Here is a 26,454-nt window from a genome sequence, read left to right on the forward strand (position 1 = left end):
TTAAACCCCAACTTCTTTCCTAGAACATTTTATTGTGTCTTTTTTCTTTTTAATCTTTTACATGTTTTTTTTAATATCACAAAAGCACTGATTTTTTTTCCTGATTATTCAATTAGTTATTGAGAGAGATATGTCAAATCTCCATGATGATACTTATGAGTTTCTCCTTCGTCTTTCAGCTTAGTGGGCATTGGTGTTTAGAGATTACTCTCCATGTATTTAAGTGCTCATTATTACTGTATACATAGTTCAGAGGATAGATTTCATTTTGCTTTATATGTTTGGGAATTTCTCAGGTCTTTTAAAAATAGTATTCTGCTGACTTCTGGCTTTTGTTGTTGCTGTTGAGAAGTCATCTGTCAGCTTAATTGTTGTTCCTTTGTCTTTTTTCTCTGGTTACTTTATTTATTTATTGTTTTAAAAAATTTATTTGAAAGTGAGAGAGCGTGCACACGAGTGGGGGGGTGGGGAAGAGGAAGAGAGAGAATCCTCAAGCAGACACCCTGCCGAGCATGGAGCCCGACATGGGGCTGGATCCTAGGACCCTGAGATCAGGACCTGAGCCAAAACCAAGAGTCAGCTGCCCAGCCGATTGATCCACTCAGGCACCTCCCTGGTTACTTTTTTTTTTTTTTAAAGATTTTTTTTATTTATTTGAGAGCGATAGTGAGAGAGCAGGAGCAGGGGCCGGGGAGAGGGAGAAGCAGGCTCCTTGCTGAGCAGGGAACCTGATGTGGGGTTCAATTCCAGGACCCTGGGACCATGACCTGAGCCACGTAGGTGCTCCCACTCTGGTTACTTTTAATATTCTCTTTGTCTTTCATGGTTTGTGGTTTCTTTGGGATATATTTAGGTGTGGAGTTAGTCTTTTTATTTTTTTCTTAATCTTACTTGGTTTAAGTTGAGTTTCCTGAATCTGAGGATTAAGATCTTCCATCAGTCTGGAAAATTCTTTTTTTTTTTTTTTTTAAAGATTTTATTTTATTTCTTTGAGAGAGAGAAAGAGCAGGAACTGGGGAGAGGAGCAGAGGGAGAGAGAGAAGCGGACTCCCTGCTTAGCAGGGAGCCCAATGCGGGGCTCCATCCCAGGATGTTGGGATCATGACCTGAGCTGAAGGCAGACACTTAACTGACTGAGCCACCCAGGCCTCCCAGTTCTGGAAAATTCTTATATTTCTGAATATTACTTCTTCCCTATTTTCTCTATGAAGTGGTATTTCCTTCTGGAATTCTTTCCCCTACCTTTAAAGCAGCTGTTCCCACCATCTGCAGTTGCATCTTTTTGTTGTTGTTGTTAAAGATTTTATTTATTTGACAGAGAAAGCACAAGCAGGGGGAGTGGCAGGGAGAGGGAGAAGCAGGCTCCCCACAGAGCAGGGAACCTGATGCGGGGCTCGATCCCAGGACCCTGAGATCATGACCTGAGCTGAAGGCAGCCTCTTAACCGACTGAGTCACCCAGGCGCCCCTGCAGTAGCATCTTAACTGGTTGTTTTTGTTTTTGTTTTCTTTTTCTTTTTCTTTTTTTTTTTTAATCTCTGGTTTTTCCCCATCAATCCTTTTAATGTATTTAAGCTAGAATGTCCTTTGTAACATATTAGAAAATCTGGTCCTATTACTCCTCTGTGTAAAACTCATCATTGTTCTTGGGTAAAGTTCAAACTTGTTACCATACCTTCAAGGCTTTTTATGAAATGACTCCTGTCTATTTCTCTCCTCTCCCTCATTTCCTTTGCCTTCTTTTACACTGTATACTCCAGCCATTCAGAAATACTCTGTTTTTAGAACTTGCTGTGCTTTCTTTGTTTCTACTAGGTCTTTGGAAAAAATAGTTTCCTCCATTGGGGAACTTTCTCCTCCTGCAGTTATTAGTGGCTCCATATATTAATACTCAAGATCTTAGTTTAGGGCTACTTCTTTTTTTTTTTTTTTTTTTTAAATTTATTTATTTGACAGAGAGAGAGATAGTGAGAGAGGGAACACAAGCTGGGGGAGTGGGAGAGGGAGAAGCAGGCTTCCCGCGGAGCAGGGAGCCCGATGCGGGCCTCGATCCCAGGACCCCGGGATCATGACCTGAGCCGAAGGCAGACGCTTAACGACTGAGCCACCCAGGCGCCCAGGGCTACTTCTAAGAAGCATTTTCTGATTCCTCAGTCTTAAATCAGGTCCTTTTTCCTTGTTCTCCGTAATGATTTTATTAGTTTCATACCATAGTGTGGTAATTTGAACATATGAACCAACACCACTTGAGGTAATTACAAATAGGGTTTACTGGGGGCACCTGGGTGGCTCAGTTGGTTAAGCAGCTGCCTTGGGCTCGGGTCATGATCTCAAGGTCCTGGGATCGAGCCCTGTGTTGTGGGCTCTCCACTGAGCAGGGAGTCTGCTTCTGCCTCTGCCCCTCCCCACCACTCACTCTCTCTCAAATAAATGAAATCTTTAAAAATAGGGTTTCCTGTTGCTTGGGAAGCTTGATACAGATTCAGAGCTCTAAATAGTTCTTCCCAAGGAGGAGTTGTTGCTTCTCCTTTCAAATCTACAGTGTTTTCTTCTGGGTCCTAGCATTTCTTGCCAGTTCAGCCTGTTTTGTCTTAATCCTATTTACTTATCATCATCAATTTTTACCCTAAGATACCTTAAAATATAGTTGGGGAGTCACAGTTTATACATAAGTCAGCAGACAAAGGCCAGGCTGTTTCCATTAAGCATGTTTTCATCTCTAAGATTGTTTTGTGTCTGGATCTGTAGTTTCAGTTTTTGATCAAAGCTGTTAACTTGGCGCACTCTGTATGCCTCCTCACTTCCTGCCAACAATCTATACAAATGACACTATGGATACACCTTTTGAATGACATAGGTGCTTATCTGATTCAGGTTCTTTGAAATGCGAACCCATTTTCATTCATATTTCCTAGACTCCCTTTTATCCATGTCTGTTCTTTTTTTTTGTTTATTTGCCTTCTGCACATTTTCCCCCCAGCTGTTGTTTATGAGTGCAAAGCTTACCTGGAATTTGTTTAGCTCTTAATAAACTCTCTTATGCTGTCCCTACATTGTCATCCAATCTAGTGGCCTCACTTGCTGGCCCTTTTTTATGGAGCAGAGGTGGGGGTACTATAACCCTGCCTTCATGTTCCCTTGATAGGGAGTTACATTACTTACTAGAAGGGTAAAGGTAAGTACTAGCTTATTGGGAAGACAGTCTTACTGTCTTTTTCTTCTTAAAACTCCATATTTACAAAATACTACCCAAATGTTGGGTATTCTTTGGGCTGTAGTCATTTTACTGGGATTAATGAGAAAATATTTTCATAACAGACTCACAATATGATAGTGTTATTTAGATTTTTATCTTTCCTTTATAAAGATGATAGATCAGGTTCTTTGAGGAACAATCACCATTTCATCTTAATGGTGATTAGACCAATGATGCTGGTCCTGTTTAAGAGAAAATATAAAATGGTGGCTTTAGTATGATAGAGTAACCATGTTATTTATGTCTGTTTTTTAAAAATTCCGATAATTTTTTCAAGATGGCTGAGTGTATATAATACATAATACAGTATATCTTGTTAGAAAAGTACAAAAGCTTAATTTCTTAAATGACCTTAGTATAATTGGGATTTGGAATGAAGACTATGAGTCTTATCTTTTTTTTTAATATTTTAAAATTATTATTTTTAAGATTTATTTATTTATTTATTTGACAGAGACACAGAGAGAGAGGGAACACAAGCAAGGGGAGTGGAAGAGGGAGAAGCAGGCTTCCCATGGAGTAGGGAGCCCGATGCGGGGCTCAATCCCAGGACCCTGGGATCATGACCTGAGCCGAAGGCAGACGCTCAATGACTGAGCCACCCAGGCGCCCCAGTATTTTAAGATTATTTTTAAGTAATCTTTACACCCAGTATGGGGCTCGAACTTAAAACCTTAAGATCAAGAGTTGCACACTTCACCGACTGAGTCACCCAGGCACTTCTCATCTGTCTTTGTAAAAATAATTTTCTTTTTGAAATATACAGCATTGCTACAAAAGGAAAATAGAAGTCTTTTTTTCCCTAGAAAATTCAGTTTTAGTTAAAGTTGAGTTAAAATGTTGACTGAGGCAATTTATTCTAAAGTGAAAAATACTTCCTATATTTTTTGCTCACTTTTTTTTGAAGTAAGAAGGATATAATTTTATGGACTTTTTTTTGCCTTTAGAAAAACTTGGATTCAGCTTTCAGATGAGCTAGAGCTCAATTTCTGACCCTCTTGCCTTATGAATCTCCACTTTTTGGAATCCTTGAGATAACTCTAAGCTTTCAGTGATATATTTGAGTACATTTTGACCACCGTTCTCTTAGGTTCGCTCCTGTGTTCCAGGTGAAGAGGCAGTTATTGCTTGAGGCTCATCTACATTTAGTCTAAAGTTCCCATTATATTTTAGACACATGCGTATACTGGTTGACCACTTCCTCTCCTTTATCTTTGACATGGTCACCACACCTCCCACTACCCTGGTTAGCTTAGCAGTGACATAATAAAAATAAGAGTAAGGAAACCCAGGACATTTTGGCCTGCATAATGCTGCTTCTGACACAAGATATTACAATCTCAGGGTTGTGAAATAGCTCTGTAGCCCGTGTTGTAAGTAAAATCTAAGAAACTGTAAAAGTCCTGATTCTTGCACAAAAATGACAATTTTGGTTAGATGGTGGTTCCTGAAACAAGAAGGAAGAATAGTGGCAAGGGAACTGGTAGGAGGTGCCTGTGACATTCTGCAGTTCGCTGTTTTGAGACTCTGATGAGAAAATGTTTTGGAGGAGTTCCCATGATTGAGGAGGTTTTACTCTGCCTGTTGAAGATCATTTTTTCCATAGCATGGGTGGTAACTGGTAGGCACTTGGCTGAATGTCCACGTTTTGCCCTGAGTACTTCATTTTTGAGTTGGTACCATTGTGGGTATGATGGGAGCCCCTCTTTGGAGGTGATGTCAGGTGGACACTATTATATGATAGACAGTGATTCTATTCTGTTTCGGTGGAGAGAGAAGGGCAGGTGAGAGCAGAGCCAGTGATGAGATGTTTTTTTATACGTTAAACAAGAATTATACTCCGTGCGGGCATAGCTCAAAATTTAGACTCCATTAAGAAATTAGTCATTTATTTTGTAGTGAAATATAGCATTTATAAAAATGAACCTTAAAATACATATAGCTTAATAAAAATTGACGTGCACCAGAGGCTCTCCCATTCTTTTCTCCCCCTAATCACAATGCCATTCCTGCCCCTTCCCATAGCCACAACCCTAACTTTTGTGATAGGTATTCCTTTTTCCTTTTAAGTTTTCATTTAAATTCCAGTTAGTTAACATACAGTGTACTGGGGCGCCTGGGTGGCTCAGTTGGTTAAGCATCTGCCTTCCACTGGTCACGATCCCAGGGTCCTGGGATTGAGCCCCACGTTGAGCCCCATGTCCAGCTCCCTGCTCAGTGGGGAGTCTGCTTCTCCCTCTGCTCCTCCCCTTGCTTGTGTTTTCTCCCTCTTTCTCAAATAAATAAATGAAATCCTAAACAAAAAACAAAACCATACAGTGTACTATTAGTTTCAGGTGTACCATATAGTGATTCAGCACTTCTGTACATCACAGGTGCTCATCACAAGTGTACTCCTTAATCCCCATCACCGGTTTAACCCATCCCTTCACCCACCTCCCTTCTGGTTAACAATCCGTTTGTTCTTTATAGGTAAGAGTCTGTTCCTTGGTTTGCCTCTTTTTCTTTTTTTTTTTTCCTTTTGCCTATTTGTTTTTTTCTTAAATTCCATATGTGAGTGAAATCATACGGTATTTGTCTTTCTCCGAATGACTTATTTTGCTAGCATAATACTCTCTAGCTCCATCCATGTCATTGGAAATGGCAACATTTCATTCTTTTTTTTTTTTTAAGATTTTATTTATTTGACAGAGACACAGCGAGAGAGGGAACACAAGCGGGGCGGGGGTGGGAGAGGGAGAAGCAGGCTTCCCGCGGAGCAGGGAGCCCGATGTGGGGCTCAATCCCAGGACCCCGGGATCAGGGCCTGAGCCGAAGGCAGATGCCCAACGATTGAGCCACCCAGGCGCCCTATGGCTGAGTAATATATACCACATCTTTATCCATTCATCAGTTGGTGGACATTTGGGCTGTTACTGTAATTTGGCTATTGTAGATAATGCTGCTATAAGTGTCAGGGTGCATATATCCCTTTGAATTAGTATTTTTTTATTCTTTGGGTAAATACCTAGTTGAGCAGTTGCCAAATTGTAGAGTAGTTCTATTTTTAACTTTTTAAGGAACCTCCATACTGTTTTCCAGAGAAACTGTGCCAGTTTGCATTCCCACTAACATTGCATGAAGGTTCTTCTTCCTCTATATCCTCGACAACACCTGTTGTTTCTTGTGTTGTTGATTTTAGTCATTCTGACAGGTGTGAAGTGATCTCTCATTGTAGTTTTGATTTGCATTTCCCTGATGTTAAGTGATATTGAGCCTTTTTTAATATGTCTGTTGGGATGTCTATATGTCTTTTTTGGAAATACGTCTATTTATGTCTTCTGCCTGTCTCTTAATTGGATTATTCATTTTTGGGGTGTTGAGTTTTACAAATCCTTCATATATTTTATTTTATCTTATTTATTTTAGAGAGGGAGAGAGCATGTGCCCGAGCCGGGGGTGGGGCAGGGAGAGAGAGAGAGAGAATCCCAAGCAGACTCCCTCATGAGCACCAAGCCCAGTGCTGGACTCAATCTCACGACCCCAAGATCATGACCTGAGCTGAAATCAAGAGTCAGGTGCTTAACTGCCTAAGCCACTCAGGCACCCCACCTGCCTTTTTTAACTTTTTTTTTTTTTTAAGATTTTATTTATTTATTTGACAGAGAGAGACACAGTGAGAGAGGGAACACAAGTAGGGGGAATGGGAAAGGGAGAAGCAGGCTTCCCGCTGAGCAGGGAGCCCGATGCAGGGCTCGATCCCAGGACCCTGGGATCATGACCTGAGCCGAAGGCAGATGCTTAACGACTGAGCCACCCAGGCACCCCATCGGCTGCCTTTTACTTTTGTTGATAGTTTCCTTCTCTGTGCAGAATCTTTTTTTCTAATGTAGTCCCAATAGTTTATTTTTGCTTTTCTTTCTCTTGCCTCAGAAGACATAATCTAGAAAGAAGTTGTTAATGGCTGTTGTCAAACAAATTACTGCCTTTGTTCTCTTCTAGGATTTTTATGGTTTCAGGTCTCACCTTTTGGTGTTTAATCCATTTTGAATTTATTTTTGTGTATAGTGTAAGAAAGTGGTCTAGTTTCATTCTTTTGCTTGTAGCTGTCCAGTTTTCCCAACACCATTTGTTGAAGAGATAGTCTTTTCCCATTACATATTCTTTCTTGCTTTGTTGAAGATTAATTGACCATATAATTGTGGGTTCATTTCTGGGTTTCCTATTTTGTTCATTGATCTGTGTGTCTGTTTTGGTGCCAGTACCATACTGTCTCGATGACTGCAGCTCTGTAGTATAACTTGAAGTCCAGAATTGTGATGCCTCCAGCTTTGCTTTTCTTTTTCAAGATTGTTTTGGCTATGTGGGGTCTTTTGTGGTTCCATACAAATTTTAGGATTGTTTGTTCTAGCTCTGTGAAAAATGTTAGTATTTTGATAGGGATTGTATAAATGTGTAGATTGCTTTGGGTAGTAGGGACATTTTAACAGTATTCTTGCAATCCATGAGCATGGACTGTCTTTCCATTTCTTTGTGTCATCTTTAATTTCTTTCATCAGTGTTAGGTTTTCAGAATACAGGTCTTGTACCTCTTTGGTTAGGTTTATTCCTAGGAATCTTAACCGTTTTTGGTGCAATTGTATTTTCTTTTCCTTTTTTTTTTTTTTTTTTTTAACCAGCTATATATACCTCCCCTCAACAGTGTAATTTACTCTTGTTTTTGCACTTTATATGAACAAAATCACTGTATATATATGTTTTGCCTTCTTTTGCTCAACATTGTGAGATATATCTGTGTTACTCAAGATTGTGATTTGTTTGTTTTCGTTCCATTATGTAGAGTTACACTTTATCTTCGTAGGCATTCCATTTTTATTCTTAACAAGTCAGGATGTTCTAATAGAGTGTACAGTTTATCTTTTAGTCATTTGCTGAAGGGAGCTATTTTTCAGAGATCTCTGCTGCTCTGACCCAAGAGACTTGAGTACTAAAGTGTATAAAATGTCTATACTCTGAAAATTAGCTTGATGGTGTCCCACCTTCATCTAGGTCACTAGACCCTCTGAGTGGCTTTTGTTGTTGTTGTTCATGTCTTTCATTATTATTATTATTATTTTTAATTTTATTTATTTGAGAGAGAGAGCACAAGAGGGGGTAGGGTCAGAGGGAGAAGCAGACTCCCCGCTGAGCAGGGAGCCCGATGCGGGACTCGATCCCGGGACTCCGGAATCATGACCTGAGCCGAAGGCAGTCACTTAACCAACTGAGCCACCCAGGCGCCCCATGTCTTTTATTATTAACCCATATACAGTTACTTGTCTTCTGGTTTGTTGAAGCAGTAAGTCAGACATTTGCCACAATAATGTCTGTTGAAGCGGCTAGCCATGAAAACTCCAGCACCACACTCATCTGAAGGGTACTCCCAACGAAGGCGACTGATTTTGCCATTCTCATCCACCTTATAGTATTTCAGGAAGGCCAGTTTAACCTTCTTTCTCTTATGCTTATTCTTCTTGGGAGTGGTATAAGACTTCTTCCTTTTCTTAGCACCACCAGGAAGTCTTAACACAAGATGAAGAGTGGACTCCTTTTGAATGTTGTAGTCAGACAAAGTGCGTCCATCTTCCAGTTGCTTGCCAGCAAAGATCAATCTCTGCTGATCAGGAGGAATTCCTTCCTTATCCTGAATCTTGACCTTTACATTTTCTATTGTATCCGAGGGTTCAGCCTCAAGAGTGATGGTCTTCCCCATGAGAGTTTTCACAAAACTCTGCATCTTGCGGCGGTTCCACCGCAGATGGCAGATCGGAAAGGAAAGCTGCTTTTATTTTTTTAATTAAAAAAAATAATAATTGCAAGTTAGTAAATTCATCTCTTTTCTATGTTTTGACTTGGAGAGTAGTGAGTGATGTTTCTCTTGCTGTCCCATGCTTTATGATTTCAGGTATGAATACTTATCTCTTTATAGAGTTCATTTGCATTCTCAACATTTGTAAAAATGGATGTTTGTTTTAAAATAGTTTTTAGTTATTTAAGACTTAAATCTAAAAGAGCCTGATGTTTTGGAAGCCCTAGAGTTTATAGTGAACTATATATATTCTCTGTCCTGGTGTCTTAAGGCTTAATGTAGCTGCATAATCTTCCTCTTTGGCTTTTAGAGAAGAATAGGCATGAGTCTGAAAAAGCCCAATACGCTCTTTTTCTGGTTGAGTAATCTTTATTGGTTATTATCAATATTTTCAATGCCTTGGTCAGTGTATATGTGTTATGACCCAAGTGCTAATATTTACCCAAATGTAAACTGTGATATATTTCACTTCCTTGTTAGAAATATTTCAGCTCAGGGATGCCTGGCTGGCTCAGTTGGTATAACATGTGACTCTCTTATTTCAGGGTTGTCAGTTTGAGCCCCACATTGGGGGTAGAGTTTACTTAAAAAATAATATTTCAGCTCTGGTGAGAACTTAGATGTGACCATTTCAGATAGATTTGCCCTGTTAACTAGACAGTCTTCCTTATTTGTAAAATATATATTACAAATATTTTACACATACATCCCTCTGATTTCATATATTGACTGATATGTGTGTCTTCGTTTTATGATTAAGGTAAAAGAAGGATTTGCATTCCCGTTAGACTTGAGTTTAGCTTTCTGCATCTTGAGTCTATTAATCCTTTTTTTCTAGAATGCATTCCCAGGGTGCCTTGATTTCCTCCTTGGAATATTTGTCTATACCCGCACCGGACTATCCCTTTCAGTGCTTCAGAGGGTTGTTGACTGACCTCAGGTTTCACTGCTTTGTGCTTTATATGGTCTAACTTTTCTCGGTGCCTAACCATGAATATTTGTCTTTATCCCCTCCCTCCCATGCGTGAGAGTTCCTGCAGTCACTTTCAGCCTGTTTAGAAAATGATTTCTTTCAATGAGGTAGACTTTGAATTTTCTTTCATGTTAGTGCATGCCTCCCTGCTCTTGTAGCTAGATGGTAAGGGGAAGTTAATCAGTATATTTTCTTTACCTGAGATTCTGACTCTGGTCAGTCCTTACAGCACAGGTCTTCCCTAACCTGAAGTAATAGATACTGGCCAGAGGAAGTGAGTTGTTCAATACTCAGTGTGGACGGGCCACACCTGTATTAATGAGCACACTCTGCATGTCAGCTCAAAAGAACAAGATCCATACTGATATTTGAACCATAAATAGAGATCTCCAAGTCTCCTAGATTTACAACAGAGCATTCATTACCCTAGATTCCTAATTTAAATACCTTCTGCTGAGTTAGGAATTCTGAATTCTAGCCCTTGCTGTACTCTAAGCTTCAGTGTCCTCATCTGTAAGATGAGAGGTTGGATTAGAAGATATCTGTGGGCACTTCTGTTAAATTTATCGTTATAACCTTGGTATTCTTCTGAATTGACACTTGCGGAGCAAAAATGCTCCCTTACAAAAAAAGATGAAAGGAGGCAAAACAAAACAAAAAGCAGTTTCCTTTCATGTCCAGTTTTAATTTAAAAAGTTAATTGGAATCCTTTTCTCTGAAGGTAAAATAAAAGTAGTTGTCTGCCTGCAGCTTTGCCATTTAAAATGTAATAAAAGGTAACAACAGGGGCGCCTGGGTGGCTCAGTCGTTAAGCATCTGCCTTTGGCTCAGGTCGTGATCCCAGGGTTCTGGGATCGAGTCCCACATCGGGCTCCCTGCTCAGCAGGAAGTCTGCTTCTCCCTTCTCCCTCTCCCACTCCCTCTGCTTGTGTTCCCTCTCTCGCTGTGTCTCTCTCTGTCAAATAAAGAAAATAAAATCTTTAAAAAAATATATAAAAAAATAAAAGGTAACATCTTTTTTGATATCTTTGTAGTAGTTGCTTAAATTACGAAATCACAGATGTGCTTGTGATGGCTTAAGGTAGTATATTACGTATCACCTGTTTTAGAGATATTTTTGGATGGAGCTGTATTATTAATCCCACATACATAAATTAAAATAACATACCCAGGAAGACATCATTTTACTCATTTGTAGTGCTTTATTCTATACTGTCTTATAAAATACATCATACTTAGAATCGTGGCAAAAAATGTTCAGGAAGTGTTATTAATTATAAATTCCTGAATGTACATGGACATTTTATCTTACTAAACAATAAAAAGTGTATTTTTATGAATTTTAATCTGCTGATGCAGATAGTTCTACTTTACCATTTTTATTTTTTCATTTTTCAGAGAATTTTTAGTACATTATTTCATTTATAAATAGAGTGTCTGTGGGTGGTGCTGTCTTCCTAATTTTGATTAATTAGAGGAGTTTCTCCTACCTCACTTTGTCTTACTTGCCAATCTTTCATCTTTCACCAGCATAATAAAAACATTTGAATTCCATCACTATTCATGAAGCCATTCTTTTGGGTACATAATTATCTTGTGAGGGAATTCTTCCAAAATGGACACAGATGCATTTTACTCCTAACTCTTGTGTAAAACAACTTAGTTCATTTTATTCTGCTTTTGTTTTTAAGAAAACACATGTGAGGGTGGAACAGTCCTCCAGATCAGGAAGCATTATCGGTTTCCACTGATGTTTTATATGTACTCTGTTTTTATGTGAGACTCTAAAAGCTCCAACTCTGCATGATGCTATAAAGACACGGAAAATGATTCTTTCTTAGGGTTGGAGGAAGTGATGACTAGTGTTTTTTTGCTGGTAGTATCTGATAATCCCCCCTCCCTTTAGCTATTCTAGGCATGTTTAGTTGTCAGGCGTTGTCGGACTAAATTGCTAAAAATAATAAATAAGGGGGAGGCTGTTCTAAGGCCAGCTCTTGCCACTGTCTGTAATCTGTTTAATTTAGTTCCTGGGGAGAAAGGGCAAAAGGAACATGGTGCCATTATCATTGAATGGATTTTTTGTTTAAAGTGCTGACAAGAACATTGTTTGAGCTCTCCTTTTTCCCAAGCTCCAATGGGCTCACGCACCCACATCCACTTGCAGTGTAGAGCCAGCGCTGGGGGCCTCAAAGAGCATGCTCCACTCAGTAGTTATGCTAGAGGTTAACCAGGTGATTGTGGTCTTTTGCTGGTCTTTTAATGTGGCTTTTGACAGTGGAAATATGCACTTAGTGTGCAAGAGAGGGTGAGAAGGAGAGAATGGTGATTACAGATGGGGCAGTGAGTGTGAGAATAAAGAAATCTTTCTGTTCAGTCCTTTTCCCTAACTCATTGTTCAGAGAGTCAGGTTGTTTGATGAAATTACCACACGTTTGACTCCAGTATACCTGTGCAATTTTAACCCACAGTGCCAACATGAAGCTCTGCTTGGATTTGGCTCTTGACCCCTCTTTGCCTTTGGTTTTTTTCAAATCCTAGCAATAACTTTCTGTAAAGTAGACATAGCAATCTAGTACTTGTTTGTAAAGCTGTTGATCGCGAAGGAATGATTTAAATGCCTTTCCTGTCCCTTGCTATGTATTTACCAGTGGTGGAGTATATGAAAACTAGGACCAAATTTTCAGTTATATTCTGGTATTCTACAGTTTGTGTTGACCCACCTGAGGGATTATTGATTTTTATATTCTTAGGTTGCTTAATGATTTTTGTATCTGAAGTCGTATCCAAAATCCAGAATTTTTTGGTTTTTTGGGGGCGGGGGGAGGTGGTCTGAACCTGACCACTTTAAGCACCAAAGAAAGAAATGGATTGGTTTTATTAGAGATTCTTTGGGGGGAAATGTCTTGGGAAGCCTATGTTAACGTAGAGCCTGGTGTTTACCTAAAGCTCTGGGATCCGAGTGCTTGGACACCATAGGCTTTGGGAATGCTTACTTTTGGACATTTCTTAAGTCACCAACCTGCCCTCCTCTCTAATTTAATGAAATCATGATTTTAACTGAACTAAAGGTTCTCAAATATATAACTTAGAACACAGTCTTCAGGATTATCTGTGCTCTATATATATGATAAAGTCTTGTGATTCATGTAGAATGACATATCTGGCAGTGCTTTAAATCTTTAAAAGTAGCTCAAAACAGATGTAATTTGTGGTTGAGTTTAATCAGCTCCAGAAATTTGTAAAGAAAAACTTCACTTTTTGTTCAGAACCTGGGCTTTCTTTGGAGTTCAAATTCAAAGCCTTCATTAATGCATACTCTCTGTCTGCTTTCTTTAGATAAGTGGTGAAGAAGAATAAAAGAGAAAGAAGGAGCTTCTGATTGTATAGTTGAAGCCTTAAACTGGATCAAGTTTCAAACTAAATTATAAAATATCGATTGCCATAAACTTTTAAACTTAGATGCTTTTAATAGAGAGGCTGAACTTTTTCACTTAAAACTGATTGGTTTGGGAAGACTAAACGATTCCTGGATTTATGACATAAGGCTTTGGCCAATAATAGTTGTTAGATAGGCCAGAAGAAGTATATGCATATTTTTAAAAAGGCATTATTAAATGTTTGCTGAGTGTCTGAATTACACACAGTACTTTGGGCTATGTCTTTGGAGGCTTTTTGTTCTTACTTTCATACATTAAGGAACGAACATAGTCTGTTGTATTTGCTATATGCCATGCACTGGTCTATGCAATGAAGACAGAATTGGCAAAGGCCCTGATGGGCATGGAGCTTATATTCTGGTGAACGGGACGGGGTCAGAGATAATAAACAGTATAATTTATAAATGCTAAAAAGAAAAATACCTTGGAGTATGGAGACAGAATGATGGGAGTGTATAAACTGTTTTATATAGTATTGACAGGGAAGGTTTTTCTTATAAGGTGATATTTGAGCAGTAGCCTGAAGGTAGTGAGGGAGCAAGCTACATGTACATCTGGGAGAAGAAGACTCCAAGCAGAGGGACTAGCAAATATGAAAACCTGAAGGTGAGAGAGTAATTGACCAGTTGGGAGAATAGCAAGGAGGCCAGTTCAGCTAGAGCTGAGTGAGGTAGAGAAGAAATCAGGGAAGGGTCCAGGAGTAGATTATTATATAGGGCTTGCAGGCCATATTAAGGATTTTGGATTATGCTCTGGAATTGGGAGTTTGGGGATGGTTTTGAACAGATGAATGACATGATCTGATTCATATTTTAACGGGACCAGACTGGGTACTATATTGAAAATAGATTAGGGGCGGCTGGGTAGCTCAGTCAGTTAAGTGTCCGACTCTTGATTTTGGCTCAGGTCATGGTCTCGGGGTCCTGGGATCGAGACCTGTGTCGGGCTCCGTTTTCAGTGGGGAGCCTGACTGAGATTCTCTCTCTCCCTCTGCCTCCCGCAAATTAAATAAATAAATCTTTTTAAAAAAAGGTAATAGATTATAAGGGACAAAGGTATAAGCATGGAGATTTGTTAGGAGGCTGTTGCATTATCCAAGTGAGAGATTGATGGTGGCTTGGACCAGGGCAGTGCCAGTGGAGGTGGTCAGCCTCTGGATATATTTGAAGGTAAAGCCAAAGACAGTTGGGTGTAGGGATGAAAGAGGACTCAGAGTTTTGGCCCCTCCTTCCTCCCATGTGTATCATTCATTCTCCTCTTGGAGAGATCTGGAATGGGTTTATGGGAGAGGGGTCATTTCACCTGGACCTTGAAGGTCAGTTAGAATTTTGTTTGCTTAGGGCTGGGGCAGAGGAGAGAACATTTCAGATCAAAGAAATAGTGGGGACAAATGTCTGGAAGTGGAATGGTAAAGGAGGTTGGGGTGAGAAATGAGGCTAGAGAAGTCTAAGAGAAAAGAGTTAAGGCTAAAATGAATGAAACCCACATTGTTTCTACTCACTTTGTGTAAATACTACTTGTTTTGGGCAAGTAGTTATTCCCAGTGCCAATGCTGTTCATGTAGTGTGGTTTCCACATAGCATTCCACGTGTACTGGCTCCACAGAGATTCCACAGGTTTATGGGAACACGTGTGCCAGTGGTAATTCTTTGGTCAGTTTTTCCTAGTTGATATTCAAGTTTCAAAAGTAATTTTTTTTTTTTTTTTTTTTAAAGATTTTATTTATTTATTTGAGAGAGAGAGAATGAGAGACAGAGAGCATGAGAGGGAGGAGGGTCAGAGGGAGAAGCAGACTCCCTGCCGAGCAGGGAGCCTGATGCGGGACTCGATCCCGGGACTCCAGGATCATGACCTGAGCCGAAGGCAGTCGCTTAACCAACTGAGCCACCCAGGCGTCCCTCAAAAGTAATTTTAAAAGCAAATTGAAAGTTTGGTTTGTGATACCCAAGTAGAGATATTGAATAGATAGTTGGATATATGAATCTGGCATTCCAGGCTAGTGAAATACGTTGAGAATTACCTATAAATTGTCAGTTTATAGGTGTCATTTAAAGTTATAGAACTGGAGTAGGTCAACGAAGGAGAAAAGGTAGTAGAGAAAGAATGAATGAGAGTCATGGACTAAGCCCAACGGCACTGCAGCAGGGTGTAAAGCTCTTTCCAGAGGTGTGGACAGTGTGTAGTGTGAGTCCAGAGAACTAAGTGAATGCCTATATGGGCAAGCCTGTGCTGAGAAGGGGCCACTCCCTCCATCGTGAGGAGACTGTCCATGCCCTTGGTTTTGTGGTGGCAGCCGGAGCTGTCAGCTCAATTAGACTTGGGTTGCAGATGCTTTGTGGCCTTCTCTTCCTCGTACTGACCCTGGAGCCAGGCGAGCCTGGTCTGCTGAGGGAAACAGATTTGTTCCCTCAGGGAGGGGTTGCGGGAGGTAGAGGCCGGCACCAGGTTAGGCTCAGAGCTGAGCCCTCTGTCCGTGGGACTGTAGTGCAGGGAGTGGTTGAACACAGTTCATTTAGAGCCCAGGAGATAAGCAGCCCTGCTATGCATCTGTGGTATCTTGAGTCATAGTTGAGGGAGGTGGGTACTTACATGGGTGAAAGCAAACATGCCTACTAGTTTTGAACTAGTTTTGAAGGTTAAAAGTTTCCTAAAGGGATTTTATAATAAACCGTACTTTCCCCATACATGCTGTCACATATGCACACACCTAAATATGTGCACTTTCCTACCCTCTTTCAGTATATACTAAGAAAAGCTTTAACCTTTAGAATATTTTTTTAGTTCATCTTGAAGATTTTTAGCAAGTAGTAGGTATTGCTTTTCTTTGCTCGGATATGTGTAGCATAATGCCTTGGCATAATAATTAAGAATATGAACTCTGAAATCAGATGAATATGAATTAGAACTCCAGTCCTGTTGTTTACTACATGTTAGGTAAATTACTTAGTGTCTATAAGCCTAAATCCGCTCTTCTATAAAATGGCAACAACAGTGTTGATGGAGAGGGGCAACAAATAATCTCTTTATTATCTGCCTAAGTGTGGAACCAACTGAAAGGCAGATTGAGAAAAAATTTTTTATATATTTTCCCTTTATTAGTTAAAGGTAAGGTTGAAGAATGTGGCTTTAGTGTGCAGTGATAACAGCGGTTTCTGGAACTGATCCAGAATTAGGCATACTGAAGAGATGAATTTACCCAGCAAATCTCTCCAAGTGTGGGACAACCACACGTCTCTTTCTGCAGAGGCACGCTGATACTGTCAAACAAATGAAGAAAATGTGTACCTTTTCAAGCAGGCAGATCCTGGCAGAGCAGAAGGAGCTGAGCAATATTGCTTTTTCCCAAACACGCCAGTCAGAAAAACCACTCGTCTTCCTGAGAGTAGATTGAGGTCCGGGCTATAGCTGATGAATACCAGAAGTGAGGAGGATAAGCATTTCTCCCTTAAAAAATACTACCTTTTTAAAACATTTTGTAACCTCTGTACCCAGTGTGGGGCTTGGACTCATGACCCTGAGATCAAGAGTCTCATGTTCTACCAACAGAGCCAGCCAGGCGCCCCCTCAAAATACCTACCTTTTAACATTAATACATGTAAATCACTTGACATTGTGCCTGAAAAATACTCAATAAATATAAGATTTGTTGTTTGCATATGGTGATGCTCAGGAGCTACTTACTGATTGAGCACATTGCCACCAAATGTTTGTAAGATAAAGGGTTTTTTTTTTTTTTTAATAAAGAAGATACACATATATACAAGGCTAACTTAACAAACACCTGTGTACTCACTACCCAGAATTAACAAATGTTAGCATTTCGTAATACTTACTTTTTTGTTATTTTATAAAAATAGTACTAATGAAATTGAAATCTCCTTTGTAACTTCCCTTCCAAGCTCACCTCAATTTTATTCCCATTCACCAGAAGCAACTACTATCAGGTTTTTGGTGTGTATCTTTCCATTCCATGTTTTATGGCATCTTATATTTAACAAATGACATCTTATTGTTTGGATCTTTCAGTAACCTTTTTTGTTTTGTTTTGTTTTTGTTTTTGAGCTCTACCCACACTAATATGTAGTTCACTCATTTAAACTGCTCTAGGGTATTCCGTAAGAACATAAAACTTTCTGTATTTTATGCAAAGGACCCATTGTCTATACCTTCAGTATATACCATGTGAGTGTAGCCAAAGGGCCCAGTGACTTCTTCCATGTGTAGCATAAATACAGCCATTGGTAGGGGCTCAAGGGCGCAAGTGCCCCCAGGACAGTGATGTCTGCTGCTCTTATTTCCTAACAGCCATGGATTCTGTGGTGAAGCCATCTCATAAATTTCATGGCCTCTGCCTGTGTTTTATTTATTTTTTATTTTTAAAGATTTTATTCAGTTACTTGACAGAGAGAAAGACAGCGAGAGAAGGAAGAAGCAGGGGGAGTGGGAGAGGGAAGCAGGCTTCCCGCAGAGCAGGGAGTCCAACACGGGGCTTGATCCCAGGACTCTGGGACCATGACCCGAGCCAAAGGCAGATGCCTAACGACTGAGCCACCCAGGCGCCCCGTCTGCCTGTCTTTTGAAAATGGAGATCAAGTATCCTTCTTAGAGCCAGAACCAGAATCAGTCAGGGAAAGTGAGGAAGCTGATTGGGAACCCAGGTTTCTAGATTTCAACCACGATATTCAGTTTTACTCTGAAAAAAATGAGGGTTCCTATACTGTGGTTGCATATTCCTAGTAGCTGGCCCTTCTAATAAGTTAGTGGTCCTTTTCTTATGAAATGGTAAACCCCCTAAACGCCAGCTCTTTGAGTAAAAAGATTGTAAGTGGTTTTTAAGAGACCTAGCATCTGGAAATTGAAGGAAGGGCAAAATGAAAACCACCCCTTGAATCATGTTTGCAAAGAGAAGTGTGCCAAGTGCTCTCTCATTATTCCAGTGTCATTATAAATTTAATTGGTGTTATGTCAGCTACTTAGATCAGAGCTAATAGCATATTAAACTCCATTCTGTTTGTACCCGTTCCATGGTAACTTGGGTGTGTGTAGAGTTGGGACAAGTGGCAGCTGTGACGTCTGGTCTGTAGAGTAATTTCATCATGGTATGAGCTTCTGGATCACCCCGGATGGAGAGGTGTCACTGGGTGATGTGAGCTGACCTCCCGGTGCCCTTTAGAACACGGCGAGCAATGTGAGCAAAGACCCAAGGTTGCTTATCTCACCTAGAGGTTTAGCTTAGAGTTCGAGAGCAGTAGTAATTCCTTGGTGATACTGAGAGGTATAACTATTAGTTTTCCTTTTGTCTTTCTTAATGAAAAGAAAGCCAATTTTTGGGGAAAGCTTTATAAATAAGTCTTTGATACTGGAGTGTATTTGTAGTTCTCCAGTTATGCCCTCTGCTGACCTAGACAAATCAGCAGAGGAGGTGCCTATGAGTCATGAATCTGTGCTTGTGGTGGCTTTGAGCTCTTGCTTGTTTTCACTGTCTCCCGTTCCTTTTACGGGTTTCCGGTTGCCGTATCTCTATTTTTTTAGTTGTATAAATATGTTCCTCGATTGGAAAGTAGTAATGTGATCACATAGAAATTTCCTTACCCTTGTTTGTTCATTGGCTCTCCCAGAGTACCTAATTAACTCATTAATCTAAATGTTTAGTACTTACACTGATAACATTAAAGTTAGTTTTCAGAAATTAATACGTCAGTTTATTTTACCTTGGCCAGTTTGTGTGTAATTTTCTGAGTTTTGGGTGGAGCAAAGACTGATTTGCTGTGAAAATAATTCATTAGGAGCTTGCCTTGCCATGCCTGTTTTTAAAATTTATTTAGTTATTTTGGAGAGAGAGAGAGCACAAGCAGGAGGGGCAGAGGGAGAGGAAGAGGGAGAAAGACTCTCAGGCAGACTCTGCTGAGTGCGGAGCCCAGCACGGGGCTCGACGCGGGCCTGAATCTCACGACCTGAGCTGAAACCAAAAGTCGATGCTTAACTGACTGCACCAGCCAGGCGCCCCACCATGCCTGTTTTTAAACACAGGGCTTTCATGTCCTGTCTTTTCTCCTTGTGGTACAGCATTTTGAGAAGACCAGGAATTCTTTTTTATTTTTAATTGAGGTGAAGTTTATGTAACATAAAATTCGCAGTGTTGTGCAGCCATCCCCACTTGTCTGATTCTAGAACACACTCAACCCCCCCCCCCCCCGCAAAGAAACCCTTATCTATTAAGTAGTCACTGGCCATTTCCCCTCTCCCCCAGCACCCGGCAGTCTTTAATCTGTTGTCTGTCTGTATAGTTTTGCCTGTTCTGATGTTCATATAAATGGATCATACAGAGTGTGGATTTTAGTATCTGGCTTCTCTCACTTAGCTCCATGTTCTCAAGGTTCATCCATGTTGTAGCATGCATCAGAACTTCATTCCTTTTTATGGCTGAACAGTATTCCCTTGTATGGTATATCACATTTTCTCAATTTATGGGCATTTGGGTTGTTTGCAGTTTTTGGCTATTATGAATAATGCTGCTATGAACATTCAGAAGTTTTTATTTGGACACCTGTTTTGATTTCTCTTGAGTATATACGTAGGAGTGGAATTGCTGGGTCATGTGGCAGTGTTATCTTTTAACTTCTTAAGTAACTGCCAAACTGTTTTCCATAGTAACTGCATCATTTTACATTCCCACCAGCAGTATATCAGAGTTCTAATATCTCCACATCTTTGCCAACACTTATTTTCTGGTTTTGATTATATATAGTCATCCTGGTGGGTAGAAAGTAGTATCTCATTGTGCTTTTTAAAAAAAAATTGGGGGGGTATTTATTTGAGAGCTCCTGTGCAAGCGGGGGGTGTGGTGGGGTGGAGCCGAGCAGAGGGGAAGGGGGGCGCGGGGAAAGACTCTCAGGCAGACTCTGGCACTCGGCCTGAGTGCCGAGCTCATGAGGGGACTGATCTCAAGACCCAGGATCATGACCCGAGTCGAAACCAAAAGTTGGACGCTCAACCGACTGAGCCACCCAGGCGCCCGTCATTGTGGTTTTTATTTGCATAAAGACTAATGAGGTTGAACATCTTTTCTTGTGCTTATTGGACATTCATATATCTTTTTTGGAGAAATGTCTGTTCAAGTCCTTTGCCCATCTTTTAATTGTATTCTTCATCTTTTTGGGTTGAGTTGTAAGAAAATTGAGATTCTTGATTTGCTTGGAGCAGAGAGCAGTACTGAAGTGACTTCAGATGCTTGCCTCATGTCCTCCCTCCTAGTCTTGTCCTCACAGTTGAGTCAGGCGCACCTCCACTTCCAAGAATGTGAGGTGTTGCCCTGACTTCCTCTCTGAGAAGGCACACCCTTTTCCACCTACCGCTTTATCATGCCTACAGGCCAAACTCCACAGTACACACTATTGATTGGATTCTCTAGCTCTTGTAAGACTAGAGCAAACTAAAGACACACTGAAATAGTAAAAGTTACTTTATTTGCTCATTTGGAAGACTTGTAGAGAGAGTATTTGGCCAAGAGAGTCATAAAGTTATAAGAAGATTGTAACAGATTCCTCTGTGCTATAAAAAATAAGCACAGGGGCACCTGGGTGGCTCAGTGGGTTAAGCGTCTGCCTTCGGCTCAGGTCATGATCCTGGAGTCCTGGGATCGAGCCCCTTGTTCCCACACCTCCCCACCCGTCATGCTCTCTCTCTCATACACGGTCTCTGTCTCTCTCAAATAAATAAAATCTTAAAAAAAAAAAATAAGAATAATAGTAACTGGAGCAATTTGGGGAGCAAATGGGAAGGTAAGGAATGGAGGGAGCTGCTAAAAACAATTGGATCAAGAAATTGTGCTAAGAAGGGAAGGAGAGAAGGGGAGAGTACCTGCAGGGAATGTGAGGACACGAAAGGGTTTTTTAAATGATTTGCCTCAATAAGAAAGACTTTGCAGAGAAAGAAGAATTGAAAATTAGGAAAAAAGAAAAAGGCTGACTGCAGCAGTGAAAATTTTGAGAGGGTGAGTGGAGATGGAACCAGTGCCCAAGTGGAAGGGCTGTGTTTTGACAGAAGCAGGGACACTATCCATTTTAACAGTAGGGAGAGAAGAGAGTATCTGTATAGTGCGGGTCAGGTAGTGGACGTGGTAGTGGGGAGAAGCAGCAATTCTCATGAGATTGCTTGTATTTTCTCAGTGACCTGAGAATGAGAGTGGAGGAGAGAGTATAGGAGATTTGAGGAGACCAGATAAAGTATGAAATAGTTATTTTGGAGAACACACAAGTGAACTTATTAAAGAAGTTTAATAGGATACTAGGACAATGTTGAGTGCCCATTTGAGATTCATGGTCCTGAATTTAAAGTGAAACCATTCCATACATTTAAGTGTTTTTCTTTAACATTTAGGTACGAGCATGAGTAGGCAGATGGTTGGGTTTAACTTGGGTTGGCATTTTGCCAGGCAAGTGCAACAGGGGAGAGCAGAACAAAGTAGAAAAGGGATATTTGTAAGGGGTTAATATATAAATGATGGACTGTGGAAGCTTAGCTAGGTAGGATGGGTAGGAAGGGAAAGGCCATGGAAACAATGTATAATGAACAACGTGTCATTGAGGGGTGCCTCGGTGGCTCAGTCTGTTAAGCATCTGCCGTTGGCTCAGGTCATGATCCCAGGGTCCTGGGATCGAGTCCCGTGTTGGGCTCCCTGCTCAGTGGGGAGTCCGCTTCTGTCTCTCCTCACCCTCTGTGTGTGTTCTCTTTCTCTCTCTAGCTCTCACTCTATCTCAAATGAATAAATACAAAAATCTTAAAACAAAACTTGTCATTGAGATGAAGTTGAAGAAATGCTGGAGTTGAGAATTATCAGATACGGCAACCTGGAAAAATACGGAGTCGTGGTGGTGAACCTGAAATGTCGGAGGTGGTGCAGTTGGTGGTGTCGACACGGTGCCTAGGGTGTGACTGCGGGTGGGTGGCCGAGGTGGGGTGAAATAAAAATTATGAGGGGAGGGGACATCATGGTATTGGAAGGATTGCCATTCTTGTTGGAGTCCCCTTGAGCGGTGCGGCTGTGGTGGAGAGGACGGTGAGCCGTCAGCGAATGAGGGCCAGTACTCAGGTATTGTAGGTGGTGGCAGCGGGGGGAGAGGCTGGTAAAGCACGATGCCACAGACTTCAAGGACCGGAGTTTGGAGGGAAAGAGAGAAAATGGTTTGGCACTGGGCTGAATGAATGAACAGAAGAAGGATGGATGGATGGAAATTTGGGCTTTTACTAGGCAACTTTCATTGAAAGTTAAAAATCTCTGAAATCTCTGCCTGCTGGAATCAGTTCTTTTAAGACTCCTTTTTTTTTTTTTTTTTTTTTAAAGATTTTATTTATTCATTTGAGACACAGAGATACAGAGACAGAGAGAGAGCATGAGCAGGGAGAGAGGCAGAGGGAGAGGGAGAAGCAGGCTCCTCGCTGAGCCAGGAGCCCGATGCGGGGCTCGATCCCAGGACTCTGGGATCATGACCTGAGCCGAAGGCAGACGCTTAACCGACTGAGCCACCCAGGCGCCCCTAAGACTCCTTTTTTAAGAACAGAGGTTGACAGACCATATAGCCTGCTGGCCGACCCACCTTGCTGCTTGTTCTTGTGTGTTTAGAACACAGATACCCCATTCATTTACACCGCACCCACTAGTTTACACGTTGTCTGTGGCCGCTTTTATGCTATGATGGCAGGGTTGAGTAGTTGTGACAGAGACATCTCCACACAGCCCAAGATATTGAGTGGCCCTTTATAGAAAAAAATCCAGTTTGCCAACTCTCACTTTTGAACAGTGGTTCTCAAACTTAAAAAGTGTGCTTTGAATCACCCGGAGGGCTGTGAAAGCACAGATTGCTAGGCCCCATCCCTAGAATTTATGATTCAGTGGGTCCGGGTTAAGGCCCGAGATTATGCTTTTCTCACAAGTTCCCAGGAGTTGCTGATGCTGGAAAAATTCCAGGGACCACATTTTAAGAGCCATTGCTTTAGATATTTAAGGCAGTGGTCAGGTTCCTTCTCCTCTTAATCTTTTCTGAGCCACATATCTCTACCTACTTCACTGCTTATCACTTGACATGATTTACTGACATGTCTCATCCCTTTTTAAGCCTGGTGCCCCAAAATGTAATAATGCTTTGGATGTAGCCTACTCAGCGCCATGTGCCTTGAAACAGTTGGCCCTTCTGCTGGCTCTGCACTTACCCGGGAGTTTTCTTTCTACTTTCTTTCCTGGATTGTCTGATGGGCTGGGCTTTCTCTGGGACTTAAAGGAAGCTCATGTGTTAGGGCGGGCAGTAATGGTATTGATCACCCAAACCCTAGGGGGACCAAGGGGAGGAAATAGAATCCTTCTCTCCCCACCCCCTCCCCCAGTGTATTTCTGCCCTAAGGCGTTGAGTCGTGGTGAGGTTTGTCTTGGGCAGTCACAGGTGGGATTTGGGAGTCTGACCCCACAGAGTAGCAGTGTCAGAGTCTCTTTACAGGTAAGAGACCACCTGGAAGAAAAACAAGGTCAGTGTCCAGCGAAACCACATCTTTTAGCAGAGGACCTTTTGAAAGCGGTTTCTGAAAGTTGCAGAGACAGTAACTTCTTAGATTTCTCCCTAGATTCTCCTGTTCCATGCCTAAATCTGCTTTCTCATTCTTTGAGCTTGTCTCCCAGACTTGTGTTAAATTCACAAGTTCCCTTATTGCCTAGTTGTATCCTTTTTTTTTTTTTTTAAGATTTTATTTACTTATTTGACAGAGTGAGAGAAGACAAGCAGGGGGAGCGGCGGAGGGAGAGAGGGAAGCAGGCTCCCTGCTGAGTTGGGAGCCCGACTCCGACTCCAGGCTCGATCCCAGAACCCCGGGATCATGACCCAAGCTAAAGGCAGACGCTTAACCATCTGAGCCACCCAGGTGCTCCACCTAGTTGTATCCTTAATGGTGAAGTGGATGCACCCTGATGAGTTCCCAAGCCGACATGTGTCTGTGGATCAGTCTCTTGGCTTTCAGTTCCCGGTCAGACGTGGCCTGTCTTCCCTGCCCCTGGTGATGCGCCTCACCCGGTCACTGGCACTTGCAGAGCTCTGCGCCGCTTCTGCTTGCTGCAGTTCTGCCATCTCGGTCTCATTTCCCTTCCTCACTTCTCTGATTGTCACTCCTCGTTGCCTTTCTTACTTTCTCTTCCTCCTTCTTCTCTGTGCCTTCGTCACATTTTACCCCTGTCTGCCAAGACATGCCTTCTCAGCCTTCAGTGAATTCTTGGCCTCTTGCTAAACTTCCCCAGTGTGGGCCGCTGGCATCCTCTGGCCGTTTTAGAGTTCTGTGGACTCAGAGAGCATGAGACAGTGAGGCTCTGGGTTTTTAATTCAGGAGCTATGGGAGCAACAGTGAGAAGGTGGCCTTTGCTTCACGTGTTTTGATTAATAGTAGAGCTTGAAGTTGGCAGTGGTCAGCAGAAGTTGGCAGCCGTGGATTCAGCGTAAGGGAGAAGTGTGGCCAGGATAGGTCAAAGTCAGGATCGGAAACGTGGGACTCAGAGCAGAGGGTCTCTGAGCACAGATCTCACAGAACATCAGGGGCAGAAGGGAATCAAGATGCCCATTTTACTGCCCGTGTAGCCTGGATTGGAGGCATGGGACAAGCCAGGAGTTCTGCTTTTATCCACCGAATCTCCCCCCAACCCTTCCCCCAGCTCTATTTTACCTGTCTTATTTGTCTTTGAGACAAGAGTTCATTTGAAGAAAAAGCTCTGTGTCTAAAGAATAATAATGGGGGAGTGAGGATACCTGTATAGTCCAAATCCTCATTTTACAAATGGGGAAATAGAGGATGAGAGAGGAAAACTACTTTCTATACCTTAAGAAATGGCAAACAGGAGAAATATTAGAGAAAGAGAGGAAACAAAGTCCCTAAGGAAAAAAAGTCTATAGAGATAGCATCACAAGATGAATTACCTCAGCGGTCTATTTGAGAGATTATGTCATGTCAGGAAAGTTCTAGAGACTTGAGCCTCTTTCCTTCATGGGAGGTCATAAAGGGAACACTGGCCCCTCAGCCTGACTCCCAGAGAGAACCTCAGGCTGATGAGCAATAACTGCAACAATGTCATTTCCCTGGCCATGCTGAGCCCCACAGGAAATCTCAGAATTTCACTCCAGAACAAGGCCCACAGGAATGTCGCTGCACCCAGACCTCTGTGGTTTGATTCCACTGGAGAATTTCCTAGGGGAAAGCTTCTGAGGGAGATTGTTCAGCAAGACAGAAAAATGCTGCAGTGAGGCCATCTCCTGCTGGAAGGTGTGGGTTTGAAAGGCCTCCTGGAGTTTACACAGCAGTCCTAATCCCCTTGTAGCTCACAGCAGCCCTGGCCAAGCTCCAAACACTTTCTCAAGGATTTCCAACTCCAGGACATGGGAGATTGGGATAGTTTGTTTTACAGTTTTACAAGTTGATCTAATAAAGGGCTTGACCCTTAGGGCCTGTTCTGTTTGTAGAAGTAAGCCTGTGATTTTCCCAGGCACATCAATGAGAGTTGAGAGACTTATGTTTACCTAGGGGCAGAGGTTAAGAGGCATTGGCCCAAACTGAAAATCATCTTGAAGGAGAGGGTCATTTTCTGTCTTTGCTTTCTCTGTTGGTGTTCCTCATTCATTCATGTTGGGAGGAGAACTAAAAAGCAGTGTGTATACAAGTATATCAGTAAGTCATCATTCCCATCATAAATGCACTTTTATTCAACAGGTATTGAGTTCCTCTTATGTAGCAGCCATTTTTCTAGACACTGGGATATCAGCAGACAGAACAAAGTCGTGCCCTTGTGGACTTCTCTTGTACGGGAAGATGGACTGATGCTGCCACTCCCAGTGGTGGCAGGTGCTGTGCAGGCACATCAGGGTGAGAATAGGGAGCACAGAGCTGCCATAATATTCAAGGCTTTTCCCGATGAGGTGGTATTTGAGAAAGGCCTG

General features: G+C 41.6%; 2 protein-coding genes and 1 pseudogene across 2 annotated transcripts in view; 2 read left to right on the forward strand and 1 right to left on the reverse strand.

Moving 5' to 3' along the window:
• HBEGF (heparin binding EGF like growth factor) overlaps positions 1-26,454 on the forward strand; it is a 385,453-nt gene that overhangs the window by 131,197 nt on the left and 227,802 nt on the right. The gene's annotated exons all lie outside the window — the stretch shown is intronic.
• Positions 1-26,454, forward strand: part of PFDN1 (prefoldin subunit 1) — a 68,179-nt gene that overhangs the window by 37,685 nt on the left and 4,040 nt on the right. The window lies entirely within an intron of this gene.
• LOC118555786 (ubiquitin-ribosomal protein eS31 fusion protein pseudogene) lies at positions 8,507-9,146 on the reverse strand (annotated as a pseudogene).

This window comes from Halichoerus grypus, chromosome 2 (genome assembly GCF_964656455.1).
Source record: "Halichoerus grypus chromosome 2, mHalGry1.hap1.1, whole genome shotgun sequence".
In the NCBI taxonomy this organism is placed as follows: domain Eukaryota; kingdom Metazoa; phylum Chordata; class Mammalia; order Carnivora; family Phocidae; genus Halichoerus; species Halichoerus grypus.